The sequence below is a fragment of the Rhinopithecus bieti genome, unplaced genomic scaffold, assembly GCF_001698545.2.
Source record: "Rhinopithecus bieti isolate Rb0 unplaced genomic scaffold, ASM169854v2 scaffold_15146, whole genome shotgun sequence".
NCBI lineage: Eukaryota > Metazoa > Chordata > Mammalia > Primates > Cercopithecidae > Rhinopithecus > Rhinopithecus bieti.
The window spans coordinates 1239633-1254961 of NW_016808195.1; the positions used below are offsets into that span (position 1 = coordinate 1239633).

General features: G+C 43.4%; 1 long non-coding RNA gene across 1 annotated transcript in view; it reads left to right on the plus strand.

Moving 5' to 3' along the window:
- The window catches only part of LOC108537932 (uncharacterized), a 22049-nt gene extending 7294 nt beyond the window's left edge, over positions 1 to 14755 (plus strand). The window contains exon 2 of the long non-coding RNA XR_001887953.1: positions 12621 to 14755. This is a non-coding gene — a long non-coding RNA (uncharacterized LOC108537932). The remainder of the gene's footprint in view (positions 1 to 12620) is intronic.
- The last annotated feature ends 574 nt before the right edge of the window (positions 14756 to 15329 follow it).

Below are 15329 nucleotides of genomic sequence, written 5' to 3' on the forward strand. Positions count from 1 at the left end.
CCTCTCTTCCCCTCTCCCTCTCTCCCCTTCTCTCCCTCTCCCCCTCTCCCTTTCCCGAGACAGAGTCCTGCTCTGCTGCCAAGGCTGGAGTGCAGTGGTGCGACCTCGGCTCACTGCAACCTCCACCTCCCAGGTTTAAGCGATTTTCCTGCCTCAGCCTCAGGAGTAGCTGGGGCTATAGGTGGGCACTACCACACATGGCTCATTTTTTGTATTTTTAGCAGAGACAGGGTTTCACCATGTTGACCAGGCTGTTTTCGAACTCCTGATCTGAGATGATCTGCCCGCCTCAGCCTCCAAAAGTGCTGGGATTATAGGCAAGAGCCATGGTGCCCGGCCCATAAGATATTTCTTATCAGACTTACAGTCTGTGTTGATGTTAATGCCGGAGAGGTATAATGAGGCATGTTCAAACCCCACTTCCCATCATGCCCTGAAACAGTCTCTCAGGTTACATTTTAAAAGAGCCTTGGCTGAGGAGGAAGTCCATTCAGATGGTTGGGGTTGGGTGGTGGTGGTGGTGCAGGGGGGGCTTCACATTTTGTTTTTGGTTTACAATTTCTTCCTGTGTAAAATGCTAACAATAATAGTGCCTATCTCCTAGGATGTTCATGAAGGCCAAATGAGCTAATTAATCACACAAAATGCTCAAAACAGACTCTGGTAGGAAAGACCTGAGCTGAATGTTAACCATTACATTATTTTAAAAAATCCTTTACATTTGATCTCACTCCTGATTATCCCATAGACTTCCCATTTTTCCTACATCTCCATATCTTCTCTGCCGTGGAGCAAATATGTTTAAATCACAACAATATGTACCAAAACATTACATGTCTATGTTAATGAAATGGAACTCTATTTTCAGGGCTCCGTAACTGCTAATTAATCAACTCCCATGATAAACTCATCTGAGTTGTGTGTGAATTTTATTTGCAGCTGCAGAACAGCAGTTCCAGTTAGTTAACAGGCCTTTAAGTGACAATCCACCTCTTTGGAGCAGGAGAAAGGCCCAGAAATGATTTTCTGAGCAAGATGGTCATGACAGTGGGGAAGATAAAAATCTAGATAAGGAGAAGACTGAGGATTTACTTGATTCATTAACTTGATGGCTTTGGGAACGCCGTGTTCATTTGCCGTTAAAACACACCATCATCTTGCAATTCAGAGGGGGATGGATGAAGACTCGCCTTCCAGCAATTCATGTTACTTAGTCACCCAGAAATTTTTTGTTTTGTTTTGTTTTGCTTTTTGTAGCAGCAGCTACTGTAAAACCAATACGTTTGTTATTAAGCTTGCCTGAGAGCCTTTCTCCCGGGGATGATTATTTCTAGTGCATAAGAGCTGGTTGAGGATGGCGGGTGTAGGCTATCTCTGCCTTTGTCCTAAAGGCTCAATTGCTTCTTCCAATGAAACCAGAACTTGGTTTGACGAAGAGAAGGAAGTGCCTTGGACTGAGCAGTGGGGACTGGAGACAGGCTCATAGGTTTGATGACCTTGGTTATGCTCACTTAATTCACTTAGTCAATACAGCAGAGTGGTTGGAAGCCTGAGTTCTGGAGGCAGCATGATTAAGTTGAAAACCTAGTTTCTTAACTTGCCAGCTCTGTGGCCCTGGGAAAGCTGCCGAACCTTTCTGAGCCCAATTTTTCTCATTTATAAAATGAAGTTGGTTGTAGTACCTACCTCACAGTTTTATTAGGAATTTTTAGTGAAAGAATTAATTTGGCCTCACACATAATAAGCATTTATTTAATACATCTTAACTACAATGATAACTATTATTATTCATTTGCAAGCTTTCTGTGAGTCAGGCATTGTAAGGATAGAGGACACTTTCAGGTCAAATAAGACATTTTGGGTTTCTGAAGAGTTTATTCCCTGGGATTGGAAGGAGAGGATTGTTTCCACAGAGGTAAGCATCTAAGGCTGTGGACATGGGGAGGGAATTGGATACGCTTTTTGGGAGGTGGTGACCTTTATGGAGGGACTTGTCCCCAGAGACTGATACCTGAGTAACTACAAAGGGAATGGACCCCAGACATTCCCTTTGTATGGGCAGAGCCCATTCACATAGAGACAGAACCTCAAGACCATGGAAACAGGTGTGTGAAACTTAGAATATTCTCCCCAACCCCAAATAGAAAACGGTTACCAAGTTTGAAATGTATAGGCTGGAAGACCAGAGAGAAATGTATTGCCTATTTCTGCTTAGTGAATCTAGCCCTGAGTTTCTGTGACTTTAGGCATGTTTTATGCCAGGCATCTGATTCCCAGCTGACTGGGCCCCAGAGCCTAGAGGTGCCCAGCACAAGGTGTATGGGTTGCGATTATTTGTTTGGCTATTTGCGTTTAGTAATGTTTCTTTTCACCTTGCAGGAACTCACCTCATGGTTATAAGGGGAATTTGTTTTACAGAAAGGGCTAGCGAAGTTCAATACTGGAGGATCACCTTACAGCTCCTTCTTGGCAAAAATCTGTTGACCCCAAAATGTTTCCATGCTTGCTCCAGCTTTCCTCCTAAGGTGGTGCAGAGATCTAAATGAGATAATTATGCAGACTATTTAAAAAATTTTTAAAAAATAAAGTGCTACATTAGGTACTACATACTTTTTTTTTTTTTATATAGCCAGCATATAAAGCAATTTGGATGTATCTCCTTTACATCTTTTGAGAATGAACTGAAAGACCAGGATTAATTTAGCTTTGAAAGGGTATTGAATTTGTAAAGTTGTACTAGGTCTCTCCTAAAAGCCTCACATATTGAAAACCCATTCCTTTATTCTCACTCTGTATAGCAAGAGCAAAGTGCCACAGTAGTATTTTTTGGGGTGAGAGCTGGCAAAGTCATATTTACAACAACTTTTGGGTTCCTTTATAATTTTCCCTCATATGGTGAGAAAAATACATAAAAGGAAAGGGAGTGAATTCTTGAAAATGGAAGCAAATAGTTTCTCTGTCACAATGCACTATGACCAAATGAGGTATGGGATTTCTTTTCATAGGACAAGTTACGCATTTGCCCAACAGAGTTACATAATAGGACTGTGTCTTAAAAGAGAATTCAGTTTTTTATTGATCTAATGCAACTACAGTTTTCCTGGGCTGTGGACTGGGGAAATGATGATAATGGATGGAGCAGCCATGCTGACAAATGTAAATGGTCAATGTTTAAAAGACCTTCATATTGCTCTTTTGTTCCGTGTTTTCTGACTGCAAATCTCATGAAGTTGACAAAATGGCTCATAGCGCAAAGTACGTCCTGGTAAATAGGAGGCAATTACTTTGCTGTGTTGCTCTGTCCTGTTCCCCATTCTGGCTGAGGAATGGCTCTGTGCAGTTTAAGTTTGTTTTGGCCTGGCTGCTTCAGTAGCACAGGAATAAACTAGTGCCTTATTGGAGATATAGATTCTGAGGAACTGGAGGTTCGAGGGTCTGGGTGACCAGGGACAGGTAGGGGTTGGGGGCAGTAAGGGGGCCAATGGCTTACCATTCAGATCGTCACCACCCTGATGTCCAGCTTTCCGTGCAATGCAGTGACTGGGAGCTTGTGGGAGGTCATCTGAAAGATACTGTGGTCTTCCAAACATAATATGTCAGTCAGGCAGAGGATGGGAAGATGACTGAGGACGGGAGGGGAACTTTCAGAGGGCAGAGAGAAGGAGTGGTTAATCATAATAAAAGCATAGAACTTGTTATTATAAAATAATTACTCAAGAAGTGTTTTCTAATTGTCTACCAGGTATGATGCACTGCTGTTGTGGGACAGGGTTAAAAGAGGCGGAAAATGTGATATCTGCCTTTGAGAATTTCACAGTCTCACAGGACTTGCACCGGTGGGTGCAAGACCCCACAGAATAGCATGTTAAATTGCGTGATCAGATGACAGATGTGTGGGATGATATTTTACTCTCCTCCCAGCTGTTGTCCACACCCAACCAGAATATTTAAAAAATACAACCTGGATCATATTCCTTCCCCGTTTCCTCTGTCTTAGTTAAGGTCAACTCCATATTTCTCAGCAAGGCCAACATGAATCAGCTCTTGCCTGCCTGGGCCTTCCTCTCCTCATACCATCCCTGGTCTCGTTATTGACCTCAGTAGAGGGATCTCTCTCCGTCCTCACAAGAGTGCCTGGTCACATCCCATTTGTGACTGTTTGGACATTCCGTTCCCTGTGCCTGGGACTCCCCTTTACCTGGTCTTCACCAGACCACTCTCTACTTATTCTTCAGGGTTTCTCCTTAAATGTCATTTCTTTCCAACTACCAGGTGCTTCCCAGAATCTTCAGCTTTTCCACCGGTTGCATTTATCACATTTGGACTCACTTGTTTGTGTGATTATCAGTGAGATTTCAGTCTCTCCTGTTTGGTGATCTCCGTGGGCCATGCTGGTCTCGTCTGTGCTGCAACCCCAGGATTTGGCACAGGCCTGACACACACAGCAGGTGCTCTGTAAGTCTGTGATGGGTGAATGGATGAGCAAGGCGAGTTTCCACTGGGTCAGTACAGTTGTCTTTTCAAAGCACTTTGTTGCTCGTCCTGGAGTCCTTGGTATGTTGAACTTAGCATCCTGTTTGTCTACCCTCACACACTCATAAGCTTCCAGAGGGCAGGGATTGAATCATCATCACCTTTTCATCTCTAGCACCTGGTTCACATAGTCACTCAGTGCAGGCTGTAGGATGAAGGAAAGAATAAACAAATGGAGCGGGCCTTATCTGGATTTTAAAGCTTGCCTGGGGAGGAGGATGGAGAAAAAGTGATTTCAGGGATCCAAAATAGCAGTGGGAGCTGGGATGCAAAACAAGAGTAGGGTTTTGTTTTGTTTTAAAGTTGAAAATCTGCATTAGAAAAATACCAGATAGTCACCAGACACAGAATGACAGGATGTACTCATGCTACAAAGATGGGAGGGTTGAGTGGGGGGAGGCTTGGAATTTCCCCAGCTGAACTTTATACCTTGAATGATGTCTGTCTCTAAGAGCTTGCTGCTCTCCTCAGGAGTTTTATCCATTCAACACATTTTTATCAAGCACCTATTCCATGGGGAAGATATGCCTCCCCTCGAGGGGCATGAAAATTGGCCCTTAAGGGGTGAAAAAAAACTTACTCTCTTTATGTGTAAAGCACAAATATACACATAGTATATGTAGACATGTATCTGTAGTGTTAACATTTCATAGTAGGGGGGATTAGGAAAAAAAATGTCTGAAAAGTTTCCTTAGAAGGATGATAATGAAAAAAAGATTGAGAAACGGACCTATTCTGTGCCAGGCATTCTTCTGGTTAAAGTGCCTGCTCCCATGAAACTTTCGCTCTTACGAGGCAGAAAGGCAGTAAACAAATAAGTAACTATAACTGTGAACTAATAATAAATTCTATGAGGCAGAAAAGCAGGCAAGGGGCTGGAACATTTGAGGAATGGGTGGGGCATGTCTGTGGTTCCTTTAGGTAGGGTAGGTGAGGGATGGACTCTGATGAGGTGACGTTTGAGAAGAGTCTGGAAGAAGTAAGAGGTGAACAGTGGAAATATTTTGGGAAAGACCCTTCCAAGAAGAGGTAATAGCTTGGTGCAATTAAGAACAGCAAGGAGGCCAGGTGGGCAGGAGTGGATGGATGAGGGAAGGATGGTAGAAAAGGAGATTGGAGGTAGAGTCAGGGGCCGGATGACATGGGCCTTGTAGGCCATACTGAGGGGTTTGGGTTTTGTTCTCTGTGTGATGGAAAGCTGCTGGAGAGCTTTATGCAGGGCAGTGACGAAAGATTTGATTTATCTCTCCTTTTTTATTTTTTGAGACGGAATCCTGCTCTGTCTCCCAGGCTGGAGTGCAATGGCATGATCTCGGCTCACTGCAACCTCCACATCCCAGGATCAAGCAATTCTTGCTTCAGCCTCCCGAGTAGCTGGGATTACAGGCACCCGCCATCATGCCCAACTAATTTTTGTATTTTTGTAGAGACAGGGTTTCACCATGTTGGCCAGGCTGGTCTTGAACTCCTGACCTCAGATGATCTGCCCGCCTTGCTTTCCCAAAGTGCTGGGATTACAAGCGTGAGCCACCGTACCTGGCCTCTCTCTTTTTTTTTTTTTTTTTGTGTACTTTAAGTTCTGGGATACATGTACAGAAGGCGCAGGTTTGTTACCTAGGTATACATGTGCCGTGGTGGTTTGCTGCACCCATCAACCTGTCATCTAGATTTTAAGCCCCACATGCATTAGGTATTTCTCCTAATGCTCTCCCTCCTCTTGACCCCCACCCTCCGACAGGCCCTGGTATATGATGTTCCCCTCACTGTGTCCAATGTGTTCTCATTATTCAGCTCCTACTTATGAGTTATCTTTTAATAAGATCTCTCTGACTACTATTTGGAGGGTGGACTGCAGAGGCAGGAGTGGAATCAGGAGACCTCACTGTTGCAGGTCTCCGAGGTGGGAGTTGATGGTGGCTTGGGTGAGGGTAAACAGTTAGATTCTAGGTGTACTGTGAAGGCAGAGCTTGCCGGACCCGCAGAGGGATTGAAAAAAAGGTCTCCTTTCTACCAGCTGCTGGCCTCTCTTGTGAAGGCCAGGCTGAGTACGTAGTTACCTAGCATTCTGCAGTTACTTATTTTTCATCTGTATATCTTGCCACCTTATCTAGTCTTTGAATTCCTTAAGGGAAGAAACCATTTTTATTTATGTCTCCAGGAGCCAGACAGTGGGGCCGAATGGTTAAAAGTGTTAGTTGTATGTGTTAGGTTGATGTTTTAACTGCTTAGCTGCTGCTCCTCCTCCTTCTCTTCTTCTTCCTTCTCCTCCTCCTCTTTTGTAATCAAGTGAGGACGGCAATGGCATTTTTTTTTATGGCTTTTGAGAGTGAAGTGAGATTTGCGTGAAAGTGCCTTGTTGGCTGGTTGTGATGTCTCACGCCTATAACACCAGCACTTTGGGAGGCCGAGGTGGGTGGATTGCTTGAGCCCAGGAATTTGAGACCAGCCTGGGCTACATGGCAAAATAATCTAAGTTGGAACACTTTTCCCCTTCCATGTCTTGGTTTTCCTTCATGTGAAAGGGAAGGCGACGCTTACTTAAAAAAGTGGAAACTCTCAAATAATTTACGCTGTATTCTAAGTGTAAAAGGTCACGTTGAGGGTGATGGAGAAGCCATTACATGTCACTTGAGGGAAGTGAGTGTCTCTAGTGAATCATTATGAGTAAACGGGTTTGGTGCTGCAGCATGAGCAATACAAAACGTTTATATAGTAATCACCAAATTGTGTGGATCCAACCAGAATAAAAAAAATGCCTGAGCTTTGGCTTTGGGCCATGACTGAATGGGAGCATGAAGCCTGGCATGGAACAGAAGGAATGAAAGGCATGGATGTAGCACAGCGATAGACATAAATAGATGCAAGTTTAAGCAGAGATGAAAATGCGTGGCTGCCGCTTTTTCCCTCTGCACTCACGGCAGGCTCAGAGCTGGAATTAGAACTCTGGCAGCAAAACTCCCAGAGCCTGTTGTCTAAGTGTTACACTTTGCTTTCTCCAGATATACCCAAATGTTACCCCAGAATCCTACCGGTAGATTAATTCCCCCTGGCTTCATTCAGATAGTGGGGTTCAGGTTTATTTTACAGTTGCCGTTCATTTGTTCACCCACTCATTCATTTGTCCACAATTTAAACACTACTTTTGTGCATCTGCCATGTGCCAGGCACGGTTAGGCGCCAGGGATCCTAAAACAATCTCGGCTTGGGACTACATTTAGTGGAAGCAACACTTCTTGTTTAGGACTATCAGTGGTGGGAGGACCCAGGGTTTGTGTGTTTGCCACAAATTTAGTGGTGCCCTTTTCTGTACTGAACCAGAAAATCTTCTAATTGGTGAAGAAAATCAGCAACAATCTGAAAAATAAAATATGGCTCCCTATACTTCACCCTGGACTGGAACCTGGGCCACCTGCCATCATTTTCTGACCAGGCTGATTTAGCTATTTGACCTTGGGCCTCAATTATCACTCATGTTCAAGCAATGGTTTCTGATACATTAGTTTACTTTGCTCCTTCCAATACCTGATTGGTGAGAGAGGACCATTTCTAAGGAGGTCTCTGATGTGTAGAGAGGTTATATGACCTGCCTAGTTCTCACAGCTGGTAGGAGAAAAGCTAGGGCTAAAACCCAGTTCTAACTTCTGTCACCATTTTTTTTTTGAGACAGTCTCACTCTGTCACCCAGGCTGGAGTGCAGTGGCATGATCTCAGCTCACTGCAACCTCCACCTCCCAGGTTCAAGCAATCCTCCTGCCTCAGCCTCTTGAGTAGCTGGGACTACAAGTGTGTACCATCATGCTCAGCTAATTTTTGTATTTTTAATAGACATGGGGTTTCACCATGTTGGCCAGGCTGGTCTCAAACTCCTGACCTTGTGATCCCCTCACCTTGGCCTCCCTAAGTGCTGGGATTACAGGCATGAGCCACCGTGCCCAGCCTATCACCTTGTTTTTATTATCTCATCATGGTGTCATCTTAATGTTTTTAACTTTTCAGTTTCCCCATCTTTAAAATAAGGAAATTAAACTGTGTGGTTTGTAAAAGTAAGTTCCCTCCCTCTCCTCTCTCCCTCCTTCCCTTCCCTTCTCTCCCTCCCTCCTTCCCTCCCTCTCTCCTTCCCTCTCTCCCTCTCTCCTTCCCTCTCTCCCTCTCTCTTTCCCTCTCTCCCTCTCTCCTTCCCTCTCTCCCTCTCTCCTTCCCTCCCTCTCTCCCTCTCTCCTTCCCTCTCTCCCTCTCTCCTTCCCTCTCTCCCTCTCTCCTTCCCTCTCTCCCTCTCTCTTTCCCTCCTTTCCCTCCCTTCATTTTCTCGCTCCCTCCTGTTCCTAGACCAAACTGAGGGTCAGGCTGCTATTTCTCGGGGCCCAATAACCAGATGCAGATGAACTGGGGAGGAAGATAATTTTTATTTCTGTAACCGGTTACAGGGAGAAGGCCAGGAAATTATCACTAGACCAACTCAAAATTACAAAGTTTTCTAAACTATATGTCTACATGTAAGTGTGCGTTCATCTAAAGACATTAGTGATTAATTTCTTTTAATCTATAACTAAGGTCTGAGTCCTGACAACCTTCCTTTAGAGCCTCAGTAAATTTACTTAATCTAAATGGGTCCAGGTGCTGGGGTAATTACTTATCTTGTCTACTGCTAAATCAGGGAGGTTCAGGGGGTTCCTTTAGACCCCCAATAAACTTGTTTGTGGAGGCCTGGAGAGTTTCTTCAGACCCCCATTAAAACTTGTTTAACTAAATGGGTCCTGTTAAGAATTCCTTTGTTATTTTGTCATGCTTTAGCGTCCAGGCAAAACTCTTGGTGGGCTTTTGTTGCATTCCAGCCTTTGTATAAGGGCACTGGCTCAATCAGCTTTTAATGTCTACCCTAGTTAGTCAGTCAGTGCTGGGACAGTTGTGATGGAAGCCTGCATTATTGAGACCTAGCCTCCCTCCCTTCCTCCCCTCTTCTCTCCTCCCCTCTCCACCTCCCTCCCTTTGTTCCTTCCTTCCATCCTTCCATCCATCCTTCACTGGAGTTTCTACTATGATCAAGACATTATGCTAGAAGCTGGAAATAATGTTACATAAAACACATGCACAGACTCCATTAAGAAAGTTAAAAAGCCACCCAAAGAATGGGAGAAAATATTTGCAAATTATACATGTGGGACTTGTATCTAGAATATATAGAGAACCCTTACGACTCAATAATAAAAATACGAACAACTCAATTACAAAATTGACAAAAAAATCTGAATAGACATTTCTCCAGAGAAGCTATACAAATGGCCAGTAAGCACATGAAGAGATACTCAAGATCATTAGCCATCAGGGAAATGCAAATCAAAACCATAGTGAGATACCACTTCACACCTACTAGGTAACTATACTCAAAAGATAGACATTAACAAGTATTGGCAAGATGTGGAGAAACTGGAACCCTCATACACTGCTGGTGGAATTGTAAAATGGTGTGACCGCTTTGGAAAACAGTCTGGCCATTCATCAAATGATAGCCATAGAGTTAACCTATGACACAGAAATTCCACACTTAGGTATACGTCCGTGAAAGGAAAATAGATCTCAGGACTCCCAAAATCACTAAGCCAAAGGTAAGTCAAACGGAAACTGTATTAGGCAAACCTGCCTCCCATTTTATTCCTATGCAAGCTAGCTACAAAGATAAAAAAGCTACATACCTCCCTCACAATTTGCCCACAAGGAAATTCCTTGTGGACAAAGGACAGAGAAAATTCAGTCATTCCTCTGCTCATGTGAGACCAATGCATGCCTGATTGCTTCCTCCGCCCTATTATTTCACTAAGCCAGACTAAGGCATAAGTGACTATTCCTCTACCCTCCTCTCACATGTAAATTGTGTATTCAGTAAAAGGCTAGCCAGAGACCAAAACATGCAACAGTTTGTCTCGCATCTACCTATGATCTGGAAGCCCCCAACCTCGCTTCTAGTTGTCCCACCTCTCCAGACTGAACCAGTGTACATCTTACATATATTGATTGATGTCTCATATTTCCCTATAATGTATAAAACCAAGCTGTGCCCCGAACACCTTGGGCACATGTTGTCAGGACCTTCTGAGGCTGTGTGACAGGCACGTGCTTAACCTTGGCAAAATAAACTTCCTAAATGGATTGAGATCTGTCTCAGATACTTTTGGGTTCACACATCCATGAGAAATGCAAACATACGTCCACACAAAACTTGTACCTGAGTATTAATTCATAGAAGCATTATCAAATAGGCAAAAGGTAGCAACAACCCAAATGCCCATCAGCTGATGAATGGATAAATAAAATGTGGTAGATCCTTACGATGGAATATTATTCATCCATAGGAAGGATTTACTGATATGCATTAAAACATGGATATATCTTGAAAGCATTATCTTAAGTGAAAGAAGTCAGTCACAAAAGGCCACTGATTATATGATTTCATTTATATAAGATATCCAGCATATATATAGACAGAAAGTAGATCAGTGATTCCCCAGGGGTGAGGGAGGGGAATGGAGATTGAATGCTAATGGTTATGAGATCTATTTTTGGGATGATGAAAATGTTCTGGAATTGATTATGATGGTTGTACAACTCTGCAAATATACTAAAAAACCAATGCGTTTTTCACTTTAAGTAGGTGAATTGTTTGGTATGTGAGCTATAACTCAATAAAGCTATCATATACTTATTTTATTTTATTATTATTTTTTGGAGATGGAGTCTCACTTTGTCACCCAGGCTGGAGTTTCATTGTGCAATCTTAGCTCACTGCAACCTCTGCCTCCCGGGTTCAAGTGATTCTTCTGCCTCGGCCTCCCAAGTAGCAGGGACTACAGGTGTGTGCCACCATGGCTGGCTAATTTTTGTATTTTTATTAGAGACAGGGTTTCACCATGTTAGGTGAAACTTGAACTCCTGACCTCAGGTGATCTGCCTGCCTCAGCCTCCCAAAGTTCCGAGATTATAGGCGTGAGCCACCACACCTGGCCTATATACATATTTAAAAAACACTAGCATGGTCTCTGTGCTTGTGGAAAACAGTCTTGTTGGAGAGATAATTTTAATCAAATAATTATACAAAATTATCTAACAATTACAAATTATAGTGAAGGAAAAGAATCCCATATTATGAAAGAGACTAGCTGGAGGCTAATGGCGGGGCGGTAGGTAAACATTCAAGTGCTCTTACAGAGATCCCCAAGTAACAGTGACTTAAATAAGGTAGATGTTCCATTCTTGCTGATCTATCAGTGCAGGTGTAAGCAGTCTAGGTTGTATATGGAAGCCTCACCATTTTGGGGCTCTTCTGGCATGCTGCTCTGCTGTTCCCTGGGGGGCTGCACTCATTTGCATGGTCCACAGTGGCTCTCCACCATGCCTACAGTCCAAGCCTGAGAAGAGGGAGGGAAACAGTACAAAACTCTCCACTCCTGCTCACATTCAGCACTTTGTCACACCAGGCGAGGAAACAAAGTCAGATGTCCATCTGTTCAGATACCACTTAAGGGTTCTATTAGAAGAAAATATATATTGGGCAAACAATTAGCAATCTCTGCCATAGATGGCCTCTCTGAGGAAGTGACATTGAAAGCAAGAACCTCGGGATAAGTTGATGTTAAAGAGACGAACGAGTTTTCCAGGCCAGGGGGATGGCATATGGAAGGGCCATGAGGCAGGAAAGGCCAGCTACCACATTTAATGATGCTTAATGATGTGCGTGTCTACCGTGCACATCCCTTCCAGAATTTTTTTTGTTTTAATAGAGTCTCTGTGGCCCAGGCTGGAGTACAGTGTTGCAATCATAGCTCACTGCACCTTCCAATTCCCAGGCTCAAGTGATCCTCCCACCACATGCCACAATGCATGGCTAATTTTTTATTTCTAGTAGAGACAAAGTCTCTCTATGTTGCCCAGGCTAGTCTTGAACTCCTGGGCTCAAGAGATCCACCCACGTCAGCATTCCAGACTGCTGACCTGACCCCCTCCGATGTTCATAACTCATGAGTACCAGGACTAGGCGTGGTACTGGGAAGCAGCTGCATTGGATTTACCAGGCTTTTCACTCTTGTATTTTACAGGGCTGGGACAGGCCTGGACTGCAAGGAGGGGTCTTTGCACCATCTCTGAAAAGCCTATGTGTATCCTCAGCTTTGAGAACTGAATTCCATGGGTTGTGTCAGTGTCAGACCTGTGAAATTCAGTTCTTCAGCTGGGATATCTCTGTCATCGTGGGCTTGAGGACACTGGAGAGAGTAGATCATGGAGAACTTCAGTCTGCTGAGGAGCTTGGAAGACTGGAGACAGAAGGCAGAGTCTCAGGCTTTGGAGGAATAAGGAGTGTGGGTTCCTGTGAGAAACACTCATTTGATTGTGAAAAGACTTGAATTCTATGCTAAGCAGGGTTCCAAGTAGCTAAATGAATGATCTCAGCAAGTCTCTCTTGCTGCTGCTGCTGCTGCTGCTGCTACTCGTTTACATTTATTGATTACTTAACGATGATTCAGGTACTGTCGTAAGTGCTTTACATGCTGTTATAGGAGACTCTTGGGAGAAATCTCTTTAATGAAGCTTGAGACACATGGCATTGCCATGCAATGATTTTTTTCCCCTTCTTCACGGAATCAGAGGGAGTAACAGAATGTGACAATGATTCTTTAGCATGGACTGCTGAGGCTTCTGGTTCCTTTTTAAGATCTGTGGTGAAAGAAGATGAGAAACATGGGTATGCCCTTCTTTTGGTCCCCCTCTTCCTTTATTTGAATCTTTACTTCCTTCTATAAATATATTAGGGCTACATTGTCCCCTTGTATTTCAAACAAGGCAAAAAGAGGTTGTAATTAGACTTTACTGCAATCTTCAGTTTCTCCACGGAACAGGAATGCAAAGGTTTTGAAGGCCTCTCTATTTGCTGACATGGTCAGCTGGGTGCCGTGGACCAAGTCCTTCTGTTGCCCTCCTCTATCACCAAGTAAGCTAGGTCCATTCTGAGGCTCAGGTTTGCTGTGATGATGACCACTTTTAGGCAGAAAGTTAGAGGCCTCACGAGTGCTATATAGACTTTATCAGGCTTTAGATTTGATGGGGAATAAGGAATGTGATTTGTCTTTTGGGAACTGATTTTTGATTCATCATTGTCTCTTGGTGTCCTGGAATTTCCATGTCATTACAGTCTACTGAATGAAAGAGTAACCTGTGCCAGAGGAGAGGCGGGTGAAAGACTCCACAGCATGCTCATTCTCAGTCTGTCTTCTCAGTGACACCGAGGTTTACTGAGTACCCACTATGTGCTGAGCACTGTGCTCAGGGCTTTGTATGCATGATCTCAGTGAATCTCACCAAGCCTCATCTGGAAAACAGGGACAAATTAACAACAGGATGGCAAATTAAAAAACACGTAACCATGTTCTACAGATGCAAAGGGGTGCTTGGTTATTATGAAGGCCCCCTGGCAAGCGTGTGGGACATGGGTGTGTTCTCTGGGTTGTACTGATCAGATCAAGGACCTCCCCCACCCTTCTCACACTCTGCCCACTTCCGCCCTTTGCTTATCAGACCCTTAGCCAGTGACTCATTCTAGAACCAGAACCTTGGTGAAATCTCAACTGAGATCAGAGATCGGTGTCTTCAGTCCTAGACTGATGGAGAAAATCCAGAATGTATACTAGAAGCTCCAAGTGCTCTGGGTTTCACCTCGTCCGTGCTGTAGACACTGACTTTGGCTCAGAACTCCGATTTAGTACAACAGGTTCATTTTAATTTCAGGGGCACTATTCCTGAAGCAAACCAAATAAATGAAGTATGGAATTCACAGATACACACACACACATTAAAAAATTAACCTGGTGTATCTGTGAAGAGTAGGCAGAAATTCACTGTATAAAAGAATGCTTCATTTCATAGAGAATTTGTGTTAAGATTCCATTAGATAGTACATTTCTCAAATATTTTTGAGGTTGTATTTGCTTTGTCATAACTTGGTTTATGTAAGTGGAAAAAGCATGTTGCAAAATAACTTGGTGTCTATGATTCAGTTTATGTAAAATAATAAATCCGTGTAGGAATACTTGTGTTGAAAGATGTACATCGATTTGTTAACAATGATTATCCCTGAGATGGTGGGATTTGAGATGTGTTTTTCTTTTTTTTTTTATACTTTTCTCTGTTGTTTGACTTAGAACATGTTTAGTTACAATAATAAAGTTATTGAAGACAATATAACACCCAATTGTGATGAGTCCAGACAGTACTCATGCTGTGCATTTCTTAGACAGTATGTTGTACAGGTGGGTCATGGAGGAGTGGAGAGAGAGCCCTGATTTGTTGTCCCATGAAGAAGACAGACACAGGATAATATGTAGTGTGATTCTTTTTTTTTTGAAGAGGAGAAATGTGTGTGTGTCCATGTAAGTGTATGGATGTCCAGTGGGTAGTGGGTGTTAAGATTACAAGTGATTTTTTTCCTGTCTCCCTTAATTATGCTTTTCTGCCTAAATAAAAAAAGAGCACTCTCCAAAAATCCATCCATGTGTGCCAGTGGTTTTAAATGTGTTTCTTGGACCAGCAACATCAGTATCACTTATGACTTTTTTTTGAGTCACTTTGTCACCCAGGCTAGAGTGTGGTGGCACAATCTTGGCTCACTGCAACCTCCGTCTCCTGGGTTCAAGCAATTCTCTTGCCTCAGCCTCGCAAGTAGCTGGGATTACAGGCGCCCGCTACTATGCCTGGGCAATTTTTGTATTTTTAGCAGAGACGAGATTTCGCCTTGTTGGCCAAGCTGGTCTTAA